The 21290-nt window shown below is 38.9% G+C and overlaps 1 protein-coding gene across 3 annotated transcripts in view; it reads right to left on the bottom strand.

Moving 5' to 3' along the window:
* Positions 1-21135, bottom strand: part of WDR47 (WD repeat domain 47) — a 65236-nt gene extending 44101 nt beyond the window's left edge. Inside the window, exons 1-2 of one of the 3 annotated variants that reach the window (XM_082383451.1) lie at positions 15251-21135; positions 9930-14502 (exon numbers count right to left, since the gene is read on the bottom strand). The gene's annotated coding sequence lies outside the window, so the exon portion shown is untranslated. The remainder of the gene's footprint in view (positions 1-9929; positions 14503-15250) is intronic. The other 2 variants (XM_082383452.1, XM_082383450.1) reach the window with 2 other exon arrangements.
* Positions 21136-21290: the final 155 nt, after the last annotated feature.

Genomic DNA, 21290 nt, shown 5'->3' with positions numbered 1-21290 from the left:
TTAAAGATGCCATTTATGGAAAAATTAAAAAGACCTGATAATATATAGTGTTGGCAAGAGTGTAAATGCCCCTTCATATGCTGTGTTAAGAATATAAATTGGGACAGACTTTTTTTTTTTTTTTGCCTGAGTTGGGTCTTTGTTGCTGCACACAGGCTTTCTCTAGATGCGGCGAGCAGGGGCTACTCTTCATTGTGGTGCGCAGGCTTCTCATCGCGGTGGCTTCTCTTATTGCAGAGCACAGGCTCTAGGCACACAGACTTCAGTAGTTGCAGCACGTGGGCTCAGCAGTTGGGGCATGCAGGCTCAGCAGTTATGGCTCGCAGGCTCTAGAGCACAGGCTCAGTAGTTGTGGCACACGGGCTTAGTTGCTTGGCAGCATGTGGGATCTCCCCAGACCAGGGATTAAACCCATGTCCCCTGCACTGGCAGGCAGATTCTTAACCACTGTGCCAACAGCGAAGTCCTGGGACAGACTTTTTGAAAGAGAATTTGACAGCATGAAATTTTCATCTATGAAAATTATAAATGCATATACTCTTTGACTCACCGATTCCAATTCTATTTCTAGGAACCTATTCTGCAAAAATACTTGCAAATATATACAAAGATACATATACAAAGATGTTCCTTAAGATTTGCTCGTAATAGACAAAAACTAGAAATAAACTGAGCTCTCATCAATAGAATTGTTAAATTGTGGTAAATTCATACTATAGAATACTAATGCAGTGATGTAGATCTACTGTACCTTAGCAATAAAAAGGCACATCACAGAACAATACAGCTATCAATAAATATTTGCTGAATGGATGAATATAAACAGGCCTATTTATCTTTTTTAAAAGGGAGGGCATAATATCTCTGTGTCTAAATAAATGACAAAGAGAGAACTGGAGGGATACATATCAAACTGTTCAGAGTGGTTACCTCTGAAGAGAGGAATGAGATTGGATAGAGGGCAGGGAACTAGGAAGGGAAAGGGGTTGAAGGGAGTTTTTTTACTCTTTATCATCTGTATTACCTGAATGGTTTACAACCAATATATATTCATGCATTACTTGTACATTTATACATACATTTCTTATATAAATAGAATTTTTAATTTTACACAGAAAAAACTGTGAAAATGAAAAAAAATTATAGAATTAGATCTCAAAAGTTCTCTTCTATATCAAGGTACCAGGTAGAATAGAATCCCAAAGATAGGATTAACTGCTACATTTACAATGCAAAAATTATTGGGTACAAAAACTATTCTAGGATCTTTACTTATATTGTTTAATTGATCTTTATAACAATCTTACGAGATTGGCAATTTCATCCCCATTTTACAGATGAAGATACTAAGCTTTGTAAGGTTAAGAAATTAGCCTAGTATTTATATTAAGGCTGAACATCTCACTAGCAGCTGAATACTTCTTTCAGAAGTGTGTCAGGACATAAATCCTGATATCAACATCCCTGTCAACACCATCCAGGAAATCTCTTAAAAGTACCTGAGGGAACCTATTTAATTGTGTAACAAAACAAAGGGGCAAAGAGGAGGAAAAAATATATATATTTAGATTAACTTTTAGATCAACTTTTCATTAGTTCCTTAAACATCTGGGCTGTCTTATCTTGATAGACAGGCAAGAAATTGCCTCCTCCTCCCCAATTCATATCCTAAGCTTTGTAACAATGAAAATTAGAATTTCTGACTGTGAAAGAGTAAAAGAAATAACAGACATAGAGGAGAGGCAAAGAGAGACAGAGAGATAGAAATAGGAAGGGACAGAAGGAAGGAAGGAAGGAAGAAAATACAGTAGACAAAGGTTAAAACCCTAGAACAAGATCGGAACCATAAGTTGACCAGATTCTAAAGCTCTTCCTACTGTATCACACTGATTCCCAAGAAAGGGAAGGGCATCAATACTTTACAAAAACAAGGAAAAACATAAAATGGATAGAGTCATCTAAATATGCTAAAATGAAAAACCTTCATTTTACTGAAATAATATATAAAAATTATTCCAACAGAGGTCCATAGTTCTATGATTCTTCAAATTATTTTTCTATTAAACAATGTTAATAGGGTGGGTAAACAAGCTAGAAGTCTACATTAATAACAATCTAATCAGACTTTTAAACATACCGTTTTAGCTAGAGAGACAAAATTATTAGCTCAACTGTGTCAGAAACTAAAATGAAATTAAAGATTATTTTTTATTTTAAAAGATCTCTCCAGGTCCAATAAAATATACTTCCTAACCCTACTTGATAAACCACACTTAATTTTTTTTTTAAGATAAAGGATGTTCTTTTATTTATTTATTTATTTATTTATTTATTGGCTGCATTGGGTCTTCGTTGTTGTGCGTGGTCTTTCTCTAGTTGCGGCAAGTGGGGGCTACTCTTTGTTGTGGTGCGCGGGTTTCTCATTGCGGTGGCTTCTCTGGTTGCGGAGCACGGGCTCTAGGCATGCGGGCTTCAGGAGTTGTGGCTCGCGGGCTCTAGACTGCAGGCTCAGTAGTTGTGGCGCACAGGCTCAGTTGCTCCATGGCATGTGGGATCTTCCCTGACCAGGGCTCGAACCCTTGTCCCCTGCACTGGCAGGTGGATTCTTAACCACTGCGCCACCAGATAAGTCCCAAAGGAGTTTTAAATAGTTTATTCCTTAAATTATCACAGCAGCTTATGGTAAACATTCAAATGTTTATTAAGCAAAATTTCAACCTATAAAAACACATGTAAATAAGAAATGTAGAATTGTTTTAAGATTAATATTTGTACCAAAAATTTTAATTTTAGACTCTAATCACAAGTTAATGCTACATCAACTAAGATCAAAGTGAATATTCATATAAATTCATATAGTATTCTTTATTTATTTGCTTATTTGTTTGTGTGTTTTTACCTTATCTGTGGTAAAAGGTATGCTTTATCTAAGAACACAATTTAACCTTTCATTATATGATGAAATCGCTAGTATAGTTTTCTGTCACACCTAAAGCCAAGGTACCAAAACAGTGCTTTGTAAAATAGATTAAAATTATCCTTTATGTTCTTTTTTTACTCCCACGCTTTTTTGTTTTCAACGAGAAAAGTAGAACTTAAGATATTTGAGTATGCTTCAAAACTGAACTACATAAAAAATGGTTTGTCGGTAAGTATAGGACTATATTTATTATATAGAGGTACATTCAGAAACATAAGAAAATGTACTGAACCAAGAGTCACAAAAACTTGAAAACGAACTAAAAATAACACAAATTATACAAGTATTAACTATAGAAGGAAGTACAACAGAGTACATACTATATAATTACCCATTAAAGTTTTCCATCCTTAGCTTTTCTACTTCCTTAGCATTTATAAACTTATCATAGAATTGAGTTGGAAGGTACCTCTGTCCACTCTCTAATTTAGTACAGAATATCTGAACACTTAACTCTGAGAGATGGTCTGCCAACCTCTACATAAATGCCTCCAATAACAGAAAATTTCTATAACCCCCAAGGCACCTATGGAAGACAGTCTCTAAGGCGGTCACCAATAAGACTACTAGTGTTTTTACATCATTTTGTAGTCCCTGGCCCTTGAGTGTGGACTGGATTTACTGACTCACTTGTACCCAAGTGCAGAGTGGAAGTCCTGGGATGTCATTTCCAAGATTTATAAAGAGATGGTAGCATCCATCCTGAGGGCAGGCATGTGCCCTCTCTCAGACTGCTCACTCTGGGGGAAGCCAGCTGCCATGTCATGAGGCAACCTTGTGGAAAGGTCCAAGTAACAAAGAACTGAGGGAAGCCTTCAGTCAACAGCCTATGAAGAGTGGAAGCCCTCAGTCCAACAAGGAACAGAGGTCCAGGTCACTGAGATTGGAAGGACATCATCCCCAAGTCGAGTTTTCAGGTGAGACCACAGCCCCTGTAAAAAACTTGACTGCAACCTCAAGAGAGACCTAAAATCAGAGGCTCCCAGCTGGGATGTTGGGACCCTCAGAAACAGTGAGATAAATATTTGCTATTTTAAGCCACTTAGTTTTGGGGTAATTTGTTACACAGCAATAGATAATACAGAATTCCTTTAATTTTTTCTCAAGTATAAAAAGGCATTTTGTTTTGTTTTCCAATATTGAATTAAAATCTACTTTCATCTAAGTATGTCTTTGGGTCAGCATAATAAAAATCTGTTACGTTAAAAACTTTTACACATTTGAATCTGACAATCATCAGGTCTGTTTCCCTACTTCCTTCAACCATTCTTCACATACCTTCCAGATCCCCTACAATTCTAGTCATTCTCCTCTGAACATTTGTTAATCTCTCTCTTTAAAGCATCTGAAATAGAACACAATACTCCAGGTATGGTCTGGTCAACAACTGTACACAGTGAAATTAACAATTCCCATTATGTGGGTACTATACAGTGAATACACCTAGACACCTAAAGTTGCTTTACATCATCTAGTTGTGAGATACTGTTTTTTGCACTTCCCAGAATTTCATTTCAAAAGCTTTTCCTAAAGTTGGAAAGAAGACCAACCCAATTCTATTTCCAAGCTCTCAAAATAATGTAAACAACAAAAAAGCAAAATTTACAAAAATTTGCAAACAATATATACAGTAAGGTGTTAATATCCAAAATATGCAAAGAACTCATACATCTCAACATCAAAAAACAAACAACCTGATTCCTGATTAAAAAATGGGCAGAGAATCTGAACAGACATTTTTCCAAAGACATACAGATGGCCAACAGGCACATGAAAAGATGTTCAACATCACTAATCATCAGGGAAATACAAATCAAAACCACAATGAGATATTACCTCACACATGTCAGAATGGCTATTATTGAAAAAGACAACAAATAACAAGTACTGGTGAGGATGCGGAGAACACGGAACCCTCGTGGACTGTAGGTGAGAATGTAAATTGGTACAGCCACTATGGAAAACAGTACAGAGAGTCCTCAAAAAATTAAAAATAGAACTACCATAGGACCCAGTAATTCCACTCCTGGATATTTATCTGAAGAAAACGAAGATATTAATTAGAAAAGATATGTGCACCCCTATGTTCACTGCAGCATTATTTACAAAAGCCAAGATATGGAAGCAACCTAAGTGCCCATCAGTAGATGAACTGAGAAAGAAGATGTGGGGTGTGTGTGTGTGTGTGTGTATATATATATATATTTTTTTTATATACACACACACACACACATATATATATACGCACAATGGAATATTACTCAGCCATAAAAAAGAATGAAGTCTTGTCATGGATGGACCTACAGGATATTATGCTAAGTGAAATAAGTCAGACAGAGAGAGGTAAATACTGTATGATTTCACTTATATGTGGAATCTAAAAAACAGAAACAGTTATACATAGAGAACAAACAGGTGGTTGCCAGAGGGGAAGGGTGTTGGGGGAGAAAAGAAATAGGTGAGGGAAATTAAGAGGTAAATTTCCAGTTCTGAAATAAATGAGTCATGGGTATAAAATGTATAGTGTGGGGAATATAGTCAATAACTATGTAGTATCTTTGTAGGGTGACATATTGTAACTAGACTTATCATGGTGATCATTTTGAAATGTATAGAAATATCAAATCACTATGTTATATAACAGGAACTAACACAGTCTTCAATAATTATACTTCAATTATACTTCAAAAACAAACAAACTCATAGAAAAAAGAGACCAGATTTGTGGTTACCAGAGGTAAGGAGCAGGGGAAGGGAGAACTGGATGAAGGCTGTCAAAAGGTACAAACTTCCAGTTATAAGATAAACAAGTACTAGGAATGTAATGCACTACATGATAAAAATAATTAACACTGCTGTATATTATACAGGAAAGTTGTTGAGATTATATCCTAAGAGTTCTCATCACAAGGGAAAATATTTTTTTCTATTTTTTAAATTTTGTATCTATATGAGATGATGGATGTTTACTAAACTTGTTGTGATAATTATTTCATAATGTATGTAAGTCAAATTATTATGCTGTACACCTTAAACTTACCCAGTGCTATATGTCAATGGTATCTCAATAAAACTGGAAGAAAATAGATAAATAAATAAACAGGAAAAAATGTTAAACCAAAATGGACATTAAGGCACCAATTTTAGCTGAGTTCTATAAAGCTTTCTCACAGATTTTATGTAAGTTCCATTTTCTTTTTCAATAGATCAACAAAAGTCACAAAACATGGCACTTAATCATAGAAACTCATTCATTTCACAGAATTCATTATTTAAATCAAATATATCAACTGTAAATAGTATAAAAATTTTATGTCCTTTTTCATGTAGTACTGTTTCTCTATAAAATAGTGTTGACTTGTGAAATGAGATCAACCTCCTAGTAGAGTGGCAAGCATGTGATTGGTGCAATATAAATTTATCCCCTTTAGAACTCATAAGGTAAGGGCATTGTCCTTAGGGTTGCTAATAACATGCTATGGAAGAGCTACTGTGCTACAGATAAAGTATAAAAATTTACTCTGGAAAAAGTTTACCTTGTTTTTTAAAAAAATTTTAGGTGTAATTTTGAAACACTGGGAATCCTGATTAGATCAATTATGTTAAAGATGCCACATGGAGAGACTCCTACTTGTGGTAACACGTTTGAAGTAAGTATTCATTTAAAAATACTTGTGTCTATTATGTGCTGGTACGATGCTGCATCCCTGGGATACAATGGTTGAGTTACTATGGTGAACAAGAAGATAAAACACAAAACAAGGGCTTCTAAGGGAGGGTGTGGTGTTTTGTAAGGTATCTTTTTACACAAACAAAAACAAACTCAAAATAAAAAGGAAGAAAAATCAGCTGAAATATGTAAGCTTCGGCTATTCAATGTAATGGTCTCAAAATTAAATGGCAAAAAAAAAAAGTATTCTCAGACATGGGTCAGCACTGGATTTATAACCTGAAGACCTGGATTAAAGTCTTCTGTATAAAAATAATATACATAAAATATAAAGTAAAGAGTATCATAAAAAATTACAAATAAAATGCCATGGAAGTTCTGAGGTATCTTGCTAAGAATGGGTCTGAAGGATTGTTAGTATCCTAACATGCAGAGATGGGAAGGGAAAAGGTACTAACATTTATTGTGCATCCACTATGTCAGATCCTGTGCTAAATACTCCCATCCATCACCTATATAACACTCACAACTCTCCAGTTTCATTTTACAGATGATTACACTAATACTCTGAGACGTTAGTTACTTGTCTAAGGTCACACTGCAAAAAGTGCAGAAGCAAGAATGGGATGACCGGGTCTAAAATCCTGTGACCTTTCCACTGTAACATTCTAACACATACAGGGGTGAAAACAAAGAGAAGATAGTTAGGATTCAAGTAATCTTGAGGCTAATGTCAAAGTTTTAGAAAACGGAATTCAACTTATTTCCTGTCCTATGTAGTGATTTGTCATTTATTAGCTGAGTAAGTCTAAGGCAATGCTTCTTAAACTTTTCTCCATAAGGACAGAAGAAACTGAACCCATCCCCACAGAGCCCATAAGCATAAAATTTCTTTGAAGTCTTTGAATTTTACCTAGAAATTAGTGTGAATATTACATTCTCCATATATCTTCTGTTTAATATAAAAACACTATTTTTTATCCAACTCTTCAAGTGAAATTGATGACAGCTCCATTAGTGTGTGCCATGTTCTGTGACAACAGATTTATCTCTTGGCACATTGCAGCTTATCGCTAATACTCCTATTTCAAAAGCAAAGGCCGGGGGGATAAAGTAAGCTATTTCTTGTTTATTCAAGAACCAATGATGCACACTGAGGATTATTTAACACCAAATGAAACTCAAGTAAGAGTTATTGGCCATAGCCTTATTTTCTAAAATATGAGAACACCCTACTGAAAGCAGGAAAGCAATCCTGACCCACATATAGGGAGGAAACACCCTTTTCTCCATGTCACCACAGTAATAAAGAACCTCTGCCAAGGAGTAAAGACACATCTTAATAGTTTCCATGAGCCCTTTTAAGGCCACTGTAAGAAATAAGGTCCTGGACCTAGAAATGCTAAATAGATCATAAAGAAAATTTTAATTAGCCATGTCAGTGCGCCATTCTGTTAAAAGGTAATCAACAGATGCCTTAAATTTTTTTCCAAAGTGCTTTCAAATACTTTATTTTGTTCAACTTCAGAGCTCATTCCCAGACTAATACAATAGCAAGTACTATCATCTGGAAATTAAGTCAATAGTAGGGTAAGTAGCTCTTCCAAGACTGCAATCAGTAGCAAAGGGAAACTTAAATCCTAGAAATCTGATTTCCAGCTTACTGAGCTACTGAGGAAAACTGCATCTTTTCATACTTATTTTGCAGCATATATCAAAGCATATCACACACTATTTAGTAAGTAACTAACTGATAAACTCGATTTCACAAACAGAAAAAGAGGCTGAACACAATTATGTAACTAGGAACATAAGATAGTACCCCTGCTCTCTTATGATACATTCCTAGTACTGGCTTTAAAAAAGAAAAAGAAAAGAAAAAGACAAGAATTAGGAAGTAGGAGGGTGGGAAGAAAACAGGTTAAAATTCCTTCACAAAAAAATTACATATCCATAATGGCATCAAATTCAAGTGTTTGTGTGTGTGTGTTTTTCCCCTAACAATATACTGTTATGGCTTAATTGGTTGGTCACTAAAATTTTTCTTTCCTGTGTGGAAGCAATCTACCCACTGAAACCTAAGATAAAACTGTTCATTACATTTTCCTCCTAAACGAGACCAAAGAATATGTCATATAAAGGAAAATGGGCTCTTAGGCGTTTCTCCTTTCTAGTAAAATTTCAAGGCAACACGTGCCAACACTGGAGACAAAATTCTACTTGGATTTACTATGAAGTAAAGGTTTATAGCATATTAAAGCCTACATGTTAATCTCTGTGCCATTAACTTCTTGAAGCATTCTAAGAAGTCCGCAGCAAAGGGAGGGAAATAAATGTTAGGATCACAACCTATGAATGTGGGTGGAACAAAGACTTCTCCCTTCATTATGCAGAGGGAACCAAGTTGCCAAAAATGCTCTGCTCAGATACCATGCGTGGTTACTGACTGCACCTCTGGGTACAGAAAAGAAAAAAATCAAATGCTGGTCAAAGGCCGCCCCTGCCTGCCCCCGCCCCTTTCGCTCAAGGCCTCGCCCCAGAGCTGCAGCCCCAATCTCTTTCTCCCCTACATAAGAAAGCGGCTTAACCCTAAGAGTTCTACAAGCTCCCGTTCCCGTGTCTCCTACGCAGACGCCCCCGGGACACCGGTCCAACCCGAGTTCCAAATCTAGTCGCTGTCCCCCTCCCCGACCCCGCCCAGACCCCCAAAGCCCTGCTGCCACTGACCACTGACGTCAGAAAGGCCAAACCCGGCCCCCGCGGGGCTGCCCCAGCCCCGCAGCACTCTCCCCTCCTCCCGGCCAAGGCGTGCCCAGAAAGGGACGCGAGCGCGTCCCTCGGCTGTCGCTCGGGCTCGGCAGAGGGGCGAGGAAGGAAGAATCAGCGCAGTCAGCCGCCCTCCCGCCCCGCAGCAGCAGCGAGGTGGGCACCAACCCTGCGCTGACTTACTGCTCAGGGGCGGGCGGTGCCAGGGCGAGGGCCGTCGCTCGGCCCCCGGAGCCGGGTTGGCAGCGAGAGAAAGGTGTGGTTCAGGAGCGGCGGCTTCCCGTCGGGGCCTGGCCCCCATCCGTCGGCGCCGGGGCCTCACCCACGACCCCAGTCGCCACCCAGTCAGCACCCAAGCCTACCCAAGACCCTTCTCCGGGGCCGCGAACGCCGCCCTTGGGGGTCGCCATGGTCGCAGCCCTGTCAAGTGGTGACAGGCGGTGACGGGTGACCATGGCAACCCGAGGTGTGCAGCGCGGCCCGACCCCGCCTCCGCCTCCCGAAGTCGCTAACCTGAGGGCTCCGGGACGAGCCCGGAGAAACCGCGGAGGAGAAAGCGGCGCGGAGGCCGGAGGACGAGGCCCCCAAGCGGCGGGCTCTGGGCTGGAAAGGGAGTGTGAGGGCGGCGGTCTGGGCTCGGCGTCAGTCCTGCCTCCAGCCGCCCGCGCGTCAATCCATCAGCTCTTCAGCCTGTCCGTCCTCCCGTCTCCCCCTTCCGGGCCGGCGACCATCCGCTCAGCCTCTCACACACTGCGGTTGTCAAGCGGCGCTGCAGCCGAGCACCAGCCCCGAGCCGCAGCCAATCGCCGCGCTTCCCCGAGGCGCCTCAGGACCCCGCCGAGCGGGGCGGCCAGGCAGGTGCCTGCGTCGAAGGGAGAGTCGGCTGGGCGGGCGCCAGCCCGGGGCACGGTGGGGACTGGTCTGGTGGACCGGCTCCCCGCTAGGGCTCCAAGGACCAGCTGGACTCGAAGGAAAAGCCGGCGCGGCGACTGCGTGAGAGACCAGCAGCCGGCACGCAGACCCTTTGGTGGCTGGTGACCCGGCGTCCCGAAATAGGGCGGAGGGGGTTGTCTCCTCCGAATCGAGAGTCGTCTGCGCATTAGAAGTGACTCTTAAGACTCCTCCCAGTTGATCTATTAATAAGGGATAACGAAATAAATCTCGCCGCCTTCTCCTCTCTCTGCTTTTCCAGGTCCCACTTCCTGAAGGCTCCAGCAGTTTAATTCCCCCTTCTTGATGCTTGAAGTATTTTTGTTATTTAACACTTAACACATTCACTGTTTTCCATCACCCGTTTTGATTGTAAGCCCCATGACAGCAGACCTCACTAGTTCCCACCCTATCGGTGCAGCAGCATTCCACAAATATACCTGATGCTCAACCGAGCTGAATTAAGCATTCAGGGGTAAAACCATGTAGAGCTAACGAAAGAATACAGGACACAAACCTGTAAGAACTCGGTCCTCACAAAGGCTAAAAGCCAACAGTAAGCGGGGCCTCCCAAAGTGAGGGAAATGTGGCAAAAGGGACTGGTAATAAACATCAGAAACATTTCTGGAAAGGAAGAATTTGACCCAATTCAAGATAAAAGAAGCTATAGCTTGAGGAAAAGGTTCTAAGAAAAATATTTACAAATTGATGGAAAACAATTTAAGCACAGACGCTTAACTGCAAAACTTCAGTTGCCTAGCCCTGATTAACTCCTGGAAGAAAGTCTTCATTAAGAATGCTCTCAGTGATAAGTGACAGAAAAATAAATGTAAACACAAGTTAATGTTACCCAGGGTCTTGTTGTTAAAAACAACAGCAACAACAACAAAAACTTTACAGAACGTATGAAATGAAAAAGTGGGCAAATATATCTTGGGAATAAATAGTCTGTTGATTATTTTACCACTATAGTTTACCTGACAACTCGCTTCTCAATCTTGATTCTCAAATAATAGCAGTTATAAGAACCAGCATCACTTAAATCTTAAACTAAATCTAGAAACAGTTACTAATCAGGAACAATCTGAAAAACATTTGACCACCTAATAGGGGCAGGGTGCTATAAAAAGGAAGAACCTGACCTTCTGGCACTAGATTGGTTTTGGTGTTCACTAACTACAAAACAAAATGCTTTGCCTATATTCTCATTTAAGCCTCACAATCTCCCTTAAAGTGCCTGTTAATTATTACCATTTTAGAGATTAAGGGAAATAAATCACCCAAGGTCAAACAGCTGATAGGTAGCAGAGCCAAGATTCTAACCATTCTGAATCTTAAAACCTTCTTTATCTACTCCACCTCACTGTGTAATAACTGGAAATTTTAGCTTGAAGAAAATGGACTTTATTCTGACAAGGCAGAGGGAATAACAGGTCTTATTCATGTTTATATCCCTCATGCCCTAGGGCATAGTGTTATTTGCATCTAAGTTTTCAGTAAATAGTAATCAGAATTATTGGAAGCAGATGCACAACCATTATATTTCCAGAAAAGGGGAATGGGAGGAGGAAAAGAACCAGGCACTGAAATACAAGACATCTGGTACATCTTATCACTTGTACACTGATAAATGCATTGACTATGTATTTGCTTCCTAATGTAACATCAAGTTTTACACTACAACCTTAATAGCTGTTAGCCTAAGATATCACCTTTCCTTCTACACTCAGCCACACTGGTTAAGATTAGATCTTCTTGTCTTTCACTCTAGTTGCTGCAAAGCAGCGAATTGTTCAGAAAGGACAAGGCTTTCTTAGATGAAGGGCTGTCCTCACATCCTGAGGTACTGCCTCAATCACTCACCAAATATTTAGAGTGCCTCCTCTGGATCAGTAACTAGGCTAGGTATCATTTGAAAATGCGGGTTCTAACTTGACGGAATGATTCATGGTGCCTCGTGACTCAAATAAGCCTATAGGCTAAGGTGGACCCCTTTTAATCTGATTCTCAAATCTCACTTCTAAAAGGGAGAATAAACGTTTTTGGTGTTTCCCCAAAAGTAGAAAGGAAGCTGAGTACAAACCTAAGTAAGGAAATCTTGCCTCAAGTTGTTCAGGGGAAGATCAATGGGTATAAGGGAATTTGTTTTAAAAGCTCCACTCTCATTAGAATGCATACTCAGAAATATACACACCAAAGAGCTGTGTGCTTCAGAGCCAGCAGTGCTCTGGCTCTGGGAAAACAAAGTACTACCACGGCTGCTTCTCCTTCAAACAGGTTCAAGGATTATGAAGGTAGAATACTGGGTCTACCAGAGCTCCTCTCCACACCCCTAAATAAAAGCTTAAATTCTATGCGGATGGTTGAACCTAGTAAAGAAACATACCTTCTTGTTTCAACATAAAAAAGGTATGCTTTTATTTATATTAAGTAAATATCTGGATGTTATATTGAAAACAAAAGTAAATAAAATAAAATACTTGTTTTGGAAAGAAATACTCAACCTATTTAAATTAAGTCATTGAAATAGTTCAACAATTTTTAAAAACTAGAAATTATGTGTTAGGAAATGTTAATAATATGTTGGTAAGGGGGAAATCTCCCCCCTATCCTTCTTGAGTTTTTGTTGGCTGGTCTAATGATTAAATTGACACCAGACAGATTAACAGGAGAAAAAAATGAATTTAATTACCTATGTGTGGGAGTCCATAAGAATATGAGGCCCTAAACCAAGTTAGGCAATTGAGGCTTACATGCCATCTGAGAAAAGGAGAAGGGGTTAGGGATTTGGGACTCCAAAGGGGAGGAAAACACTTTACAGGAAGATGGGGAAATGTTTGGTAAACAAATGTTTGCTGGGCTATGCAGAGACAATGGGACACAAAGAAGACACTTGTCTCCAGGCCCTGAAGAGTTCCCCCTACCACTCTTAGCCCATATTCTGTGTAGGTATCTCCCACGATGGTGCTCTTCCTGGACCAGGCCCTTTATCTAAATTCTTTTAGGCAGTTAAGGGGGAGGTAGAAAGAAAGACTTCCTGAGTCTTTTGTTTCTTAAAAATAATCAGCATAAAATAATGCTCATGCCAAAGAGAAACATTTTAGGGAGGCAAATTTTGCTCCCCTTCCATCCCACCTTTAAAACTTCCCCCAAGAAATTTCATAGTCCGGAAGCTGAGATGGAAGATTGTTTTATCTCACTGAACCAGTCTCTTAGTCCTGACAATAGATTAGTTCAGTTAGACTCATTTTAGGAGGAGGTGATTCAGGTGGGCTCCCCAAAATAGGGCTGTGGTGCAAGCAAACAGGCATTTAATGAGGCATTTCTATGGGGACAAAATAAAACAATGGTTAATGACTGGAGCAGACACATAATCCCAGTTCCTGGGATCTGAAGGCAGCCAGTGGAGATTTCTAGACATCTGGCTTAAAGCATATTCAGATGGAATAGGGCAGGCAGTGACAATTTGACAGATTTTCCTGGTTTGTCACTTGAATGTCTTTGGTGATGTCATCAGGTATACCAGTAAGCTTTCTGAGTGGCCCACACAGCAAGAGGCACAAAAAAGATTGTCTAAAACATGAGCAACTGTGGTGATTTCTCTGAAGTTTGTATCAAGTTTTCTAGTTTTAGTTTGCAGGGTCTCAGGAGAAAAGGCAATTCTCAATAATTCCAAATCAAAAGGATGGGAAAAAGCAGACATTAGTTCAGAGAGTTGTAGCTAGATATGAGGAAACTAGAAGAATTGAGGATCTAGTCCAGTTTATAGGTAGAAAACAAACCTCAAAGACAATGGACAGTATTAGAAGCTAATATCCACAGTGTATTACTGAAACATAAATTTTCTCCCTAAAATCATGTTTTTATAAGTTTATTTATTTTGGCTGCGTTGGGTCTTTGTTGTTGTGTGAGGGCTTTCTCTAGTTGTGGCGAGTGGGGACTACTCTACATTGCGGTGCACGAGCTTCTCATTGCGGTGGCTTCTCTTGTTATGGAGCATGGGCTCTAGGCGCGCACGCTTCAGTAGTTGTGGCACGTGGGCTCAATAGCTGTGGCTTGAGGGCTCCAGAGCGCAGGCTCAGTAGTTGTGGCGCATGGGCTTAGTTGCTCCGCGACATGTGGGATCTTCCTGGACCAGGACTCGAACCCGTGTCCCCTGCATTGGCAGGCAGATTCTTAACCACTGTGCCACCAGGGAAGTCCCATCACCCTAATTTTTTACCAAAGGTAGTCAACTTAAGACAAATTTGTTTGCAAAATAAGTTTAGTTTCAATAAACTTGGCCTATCTACTTAAAATACAGCAAGAATTGCAACTGACCATGTAGGCCCTCCTAATCTGCTTTGTTGGAACCTTTCATAAGGAATTTCAGACTGGACTTTTTTTTTTCAGATTGGACTTTTAAATGCCTCTTGAAGCCAGGAAGTCAAGCCAAGGACTTACCATCACAATTGTCTGTAATACCTATATATTGGGGTGAATTCCTCTCTTCTCAAGGTCCCCCAAATATCCTGAGGTTCCTGCACCTGTCAGGAATTGACCTTCCTTACTCACCTGGTAAGGTTGCTGGGAACCCTGTAAGCAAGGTACCAGTCTGTTTCTCCAAGGGATTTTATTGGCTACATAAAGTCAACCTTAGTTCCTTAAAGTGTTCTGGTCATATTTCTGAGTCTATGCATGTCTCTCTCAAATATGACAATCCAGTCATAGACTTGGTAATATGACCTATGTGTCTAGGTGTGTCCTGTTACAATAAAAACAGATTCTTACTGAACTTATGAAAATAACTATTGATACATCGCCATGAAAATAAGAATACTCACTGAGAGTTTCTGAATCCTGGACGGGTCAAGTAGGGAGAAAAAGTTAAATGTTTCAATTCTGCTTACAAAGGTATAACTTACCAAGTTGCTCTAAGTCATAGGTAGCTTAAGAAGAAAGGTTTCTTTGTATCTGGAAAAGAAAAGATTAAAGAACCAGCAATATTTCAAATAAAAAGTCATAAAAATTATAATAATAAGTTTATTCAGTCCCATGTAATTAATTCTGGTTCTGTTGATCTTTTGTAAGACATTTTATGAAGCCATCATTTTCTCTATTAGGTCCCTATAAATTCTTATCCAGTCAGTGGTATGATTTGAAAGTTATCAGAAATTTGATTCTAGAATACTTGTTAGGTTCCTTCCCATGAATTTCTCTGAAGGTGAAACACATTTGCAGGAAGGTTTCGTAAAATCACCTGAGGAAAACAATAACTGTCTGTAAATGATAAAAGACTTCAAAATGCCCATTGTTAGAGTTCATTTGATAAGGCAGTGTAGGTTTTTTTATGATGTACAACATTTAAGATAACAACCAAAATTATGATGACAACATTATACCAGGACATATCATATTTTTAGGAATATCACATAATTTCTGGAACACTTATAATATATAACTGTACAGACACAACAAAAAGAAGGGTTAATGTTACTTATTCGACAATGCTTCCCATGCAATTTAACATATCAAATGAGACTAATTAATTTAACATCTCCCTTTATACAAGGAGAGAGGACAAATCTTTTGAAATGTCCAGGGTGCCTCTGGAATATTTCAAAGTTAGACTAAGGTCAAAAAGACTTCATTTAGAATTTGATTTCAGGAAGTTTGTCAAGAATACCAAAAGGTTTTAAAACATTTGGTCAAGTAGGATTACAGGTCACTGTGAAACAATACTTAGTTATCCATTTAACCATAGTGACAAAGATTTTGCAGGCAGATATAGACAATTACACAGTTCTGAACAAAACTTAGTTCTTTTAGTTTCAAGAAAACTCAGTTTAGTTAAGTAACCAAGACCTGATGAACGCAGAAAATACAGGAGATTTTTTGGAAAAACACAGATTATTTTTAATTTAATGTGATTATTTTTAATTTAATGTAATTATTTTTAATTTAGGCAGATTATTTTCTTTTTTTTAACACCTTTATTGGAGTATAATTGCTTTACAATGGTGTGTTAGTTTCTGCTGTATAACAAAGTGAATCAGCTATACGTATACATATATCCCCATATCTCCAAAGCCTTTTAGAATTTCTTATCAAGAGAAGACCAATAGTCCAATAAAACTTTGTTCTTTTATCAGAGAGAAAACCAAATTCTAATTTTGCACAGGCTTACTTTTGTATTAAAATTCATTTACTTAAATAAATTTATTCCAATCTTAACCAGTCCTGACCACACATAAAATTTCTTCCCAAAGATTCATTTTTTCACAATTCTTCTATAATTTTCTATGTCCATTTTAGTTTGTCTATTGTTCTCTTTCCCATTTAGAAATAATCAGTTTTATGACAAAGGCACTTTCATTTCCCTCAACAAAAATGCATCTCCATATCTCATACCTTTTCTTAACCAAAAATACATCTTATTTTTCTTGCATACAGAATTGTTTTCCTTATTATTTCTAGCAGCCTTAGTCACACATGTTAACTAGAAACCTTAATTTCTAGTGAAAATAAAGAAGTAAACAATTGTGAATGGTATTAGCATTTTGTGGCTTGGTGAATTTATAAATACCTTTTATAATTTATAGAAACATGTACCCTTGTATTTATTTTTTAACATCTTTATTGGAGTATAATGGCTCTACAACGGTTAGTTTCTGCTTTATAACAAAGTGACTCAGCCATACATATACATATATCCCTATATCTCCTCCCTCTTCCGTCTCCCTCCCACCTTCCCTATCCCACCCTTCTAGGTGGTCACAAAGCACCGAGCTGGTCTCCCTGTGCTATGTGGCTGCTTCCCACTAGCTATCTATTTTACATTTGGTAGTTAATTTTTATTTTTATTTTTATTTTTATTTTTATTTTTATTGTTTGGCTGCGTTGGGTCTTCGTTGCTGTGTGCAGGCTTTCTCTAGTTGTGGTGAGCGAGGGCTACTCTTCATTGCGGTGGGCAGGCTTCTCATTGTGGTGGCTTCTCCTGTTGCAGAGCACGGGCTCTAGGCGTGCGGGCTCAGTAGTTGCGGCAAGCAGGCTCTAGGGCACCCAGGCTTCAGTAGTTGTGGCGCATGGGCTCAGTAGTTGTGCTGTATGGGCTTAGTTGCCCCTCAGCATGTGGGATCTTCCCAGACTAGGGATCAAACCCATGTCCCCTGCATTGGCAGGCAGATTCTTAACCACTGTGCCACCAGGGAAGTCCTGTACCTTCTTAAATAGTGCAATCTTTCAATGTGGCACAGGACGTGGTTATTAATAGACAAAAATTTATGTTTACTTTCTCTGCAAGAGGAAGATAAAAGTAGATAGACATATATTCCATAACTAATATTGTATTACTTTATCTTATTTGGAAATGACCTAGATATTCAATGAGTTTCCATCATTTAATTTAACTTAGCAAAACTCTAAGGTTTCAAGTTACCAAAAGAATTCTGAAAAGTATTTTTAAGTACACATACCATGATACATAATTATTGTTAACAAGTTCACCTAAAAACTTTTTATCCTATTTGCATCTATTTAATTTGGTTTAATTATTATACTTAATGCTGATAATGCTAAAGACATGCCTGTTTTAGTTAAACCAATAACCTTAAACTTGCTTTTATTTTCTAAAGATTAATCCTAGATCATGTGAACCTGAAAAATATTTGGTTGAGTTTCTATTATATTTTTGAGAATTTTATATAAGCACTTGTTTAAGCCAATTGAATAGGGTTCCACTGGTATAAAAATATCACACATCTACAACATACATATATAGACTCATATACAAACATATAGACAGATACAAACAACGATTTTATAGCTTTCATTTTAAAAAAAACTTTAGTCATTAAATGGGCACAATGGTACAAAACTTACTAGTCTACAGAAGAACATTTGGATCCAAATTTTGTTTCAGCAGTTGGAAAAAGTTAAGTTTATCTGTAAACTTAAAGGTTTTTTACTAATACTGGTGGAGAAGACACATGAATTTTCATTCATTTAAATTTTCAAATGACCTTTTCCTCTTTTTGTTATTTTTCTGATAAAATGACCTCCCTTAACCCTCCTACACTGTTGGTGGGAATGTAAATTGGTGCAGCAACTATAGAAAGCAGTGTGGAGGTTTCTTAAATAACTAAAAAATTGAGTTACCATATGATCCATCAATCCCACTTCTGGACATATATCCAGAGAAAACTCTAATTCGAAAAGATACATGCAATGTTCTTAGCTGTACTATTTACAATAGGCAAGACACAGAGATGAATGGATAAAGATGTGGTACACACACACACAATGCAATACTACACTACTCAGCCATAAAAAAAAAAAGAGTGAAATAATGCCATTTGCAGTAACATGCATGGACCTAGAGATTATCATACTAAGTGAAATAAATCAGAGAAAGACATACACCATATGATATCACTTATATGTGGAATCTAAAATATGATACAAATGAACTTATTTACAAAACAGAAACAGACTCACAGACGTTGAAAACAAACCTATGGTTACCAAAGGGGAAAGGGGGTGGGAGAGGGATAAATTAGGAGTTTGGGATTAGCAGATACGAAGAACTATATATAAAATAGATAAACAACAAGGTCCTACTGTATAGCAAAGGGAATTATATTCAATATCTTATAATAAACCATAATGGAAAAGAATATATATGTGTGTGTATGTGTATATGTATATATATATATATGTGTGTGTGTGTATATATATATATGGAACTGAATTACTTTGCTGTACAGCAGAAACTAACACATCATTGTAAATCAACTACACTTCAATTAGAAAAAAGAAAAAAAAGCAGAAAACCTCCCTTAAGTTTCTGGAACATTTACATCCCAAAGGCACAGGAAAGGAATGCAAGTTCTCCGAGAAGGAGTTGATTTCCTAAGGCTGGAATACTTACACACCTTTTGATATAGATCAGTGAAGTCAGTTGCTTATCATAGGGATGACATGCCCATCAACTTATGTTGGAATGTTTTACTTTCTATCCGGATACATTTAGCTTAGGGGAGAAGGCCTAAAAAATTTCCTATTATGCTCTGAATTTGAGTTATGGTCACAAGTTCAGTCAGACCGGTGGCCTCCCATCTTATTTTCTGCCTTTTACAACAAATCTTTCAATGAAGCTATTTTGAAATTTTGAGGCCTTTTGGCAGCTCCTGCATACGTATTACAGTAGGTATCCAATTCTGTTTGTTTGATTTGGAAGCCCTTGCTTTTTTTTTTTTTTTTTTTTAATTTTGGGCTGCATTTGGTCTTCGTTGCTGCGTGCAGGCTTTCTCTAGTTGCCGCAAGCGGGGGCTACTCTTCGTCGTGGTGCATAGGCTTCTCACTGAGGTGGCTTCTCTTGTTGCAGAGTAGAGGCTCTAGGCACATGGGCTTCAGTAGTTGTGGCACGCGGGCTCAGTAGTTGTGGTTCGTGGGCTCTAGAGCGCAGGCACAGTAGCTGTGGAGATGGGCTTAGTTGTTTCACGGCATGTGGGATCCTCCCAGACCAGGGCTCGAACCCCGTGTCCCCTGCATTGGTAGGCGGATTCTTAACCACTGCGCCACCAGGGAAGTCCCAGCCCTTGCTTTTAAGTACACTTTTTAAATGCTCTTATCTAACTGGAACATTCCTCATAATGGCCATTGTCATTCTAGGTTGTAATTTCCTTGAGAACTGGCAGCAGTTTGGTAGGACCCTAGTCACAAATGGAGTGTAACCCACATTTTCTTTCTTTCTTTTTTTTTTAATATTTCCTTGGCCGCACCGTGCTGCATGTGGGATCTTGGTTCCCCAACCAGGGATCGAACCCGAGCCCCTCGCATTGGAAGCGCAGAATCTTAACCACTGGACCGCCAGGAAAGTTCCATAACCTACATTTTCTGTCCAACCATATCTAGCTGCAAATAGGGTACAACCCATATTTTTGTCCAGCTATTTTTTTATAGATATTTATAGCTTCCAGGGCTATAGTTCATAGTCATTTAATATTTCACCCCCCAATTTCCATATAGTTTTTCCTTTTTTTTTTTCCTTCTTTTTCTTATGTACAGGACAATTGAACTTCCAATGTCCTAATTTTTTACAATATCTGCAAATGTCTGAAGGCAAATAGGAAGGGGTCTGAGTGGATTTTGATTTTTGTTCTAATTTCTGTCCTTCACCTCTTATTAAGAGAGTCCCTAAAGTTAGCCATTACATATGTATATTTTTTTAACCCACATTTAAATTTGGTCCTTGGATGAGAGCTCTCTATATTTTCACTTTTAAATATAGCCAATTCAAAGGATGCATCATCTGGCCTTTGATGAGTAGGGTCTAATATTAATCTCAAATAGCAACTCAAATCAATAAGCCTTTTTATGGCTTAACCAAAAATGCAAGAGGCACAAAGGATGAAGCCCTCATAAGATCCAGAAAGTTCATTCCCAGAATTCATCAAGAAAGCAAAGACCAGGACCTCCCTGGTGGCACAGTGGATAAGACTCCACACTCCTGGGGCTTCCCTGGTGGCACAGTGGTTGAGAATCTGCCTGCCAATGCAGAGGACACGGGTTCGAGTCCTGGTCTGGGAAGATCCCACATGCCGCGGAGCAACTAGGCCCGTGAGCCACAATTACTGAGCCTGCGCGTCTGGGGGCTGTGCTCCGCAACAAGAGAGGCCGCAATAGTGAGAGGCCAGCGCACCTCGATGAAGAGTGGCCCCCGCTTGCCGCAACTAGAGAAAGCCCTCGCACAGAAACGAAGACCCAACACAGCCAAAAATAAATATAAATAAATAAATAAATAAACAAACAAATAAATAAATAAATAAAAGCGTGGTAAAAGAAAAAAAAAAAAAAAAGACTCCACACTCCTAATGCAGGGGGCCCAGGTTCCATCCCTGGTCAGGGAACTAGATCCCACATGCATGCCGCAACTGAGTTCACATGCCGCAACTAAGGAGCCCA

Source organism: Balaenoptera borealis, assembly GCF_965194805.1.
Source record: "Balaenoptera borealis genome assembly, chromosome: 1".
In the NCBI taxonomy this organism is placed as follows: Eukaryota; Metazoa; Chordata; class Mammalia; order Artiodactyla; family Balaenopteridae; genus Balaenoptera; species Balaenoptera borealis.
Note: the sequence above shows the minus strand (reverse complement) of the source record. Positions and strands in the feature narration are given on the sequence as shown.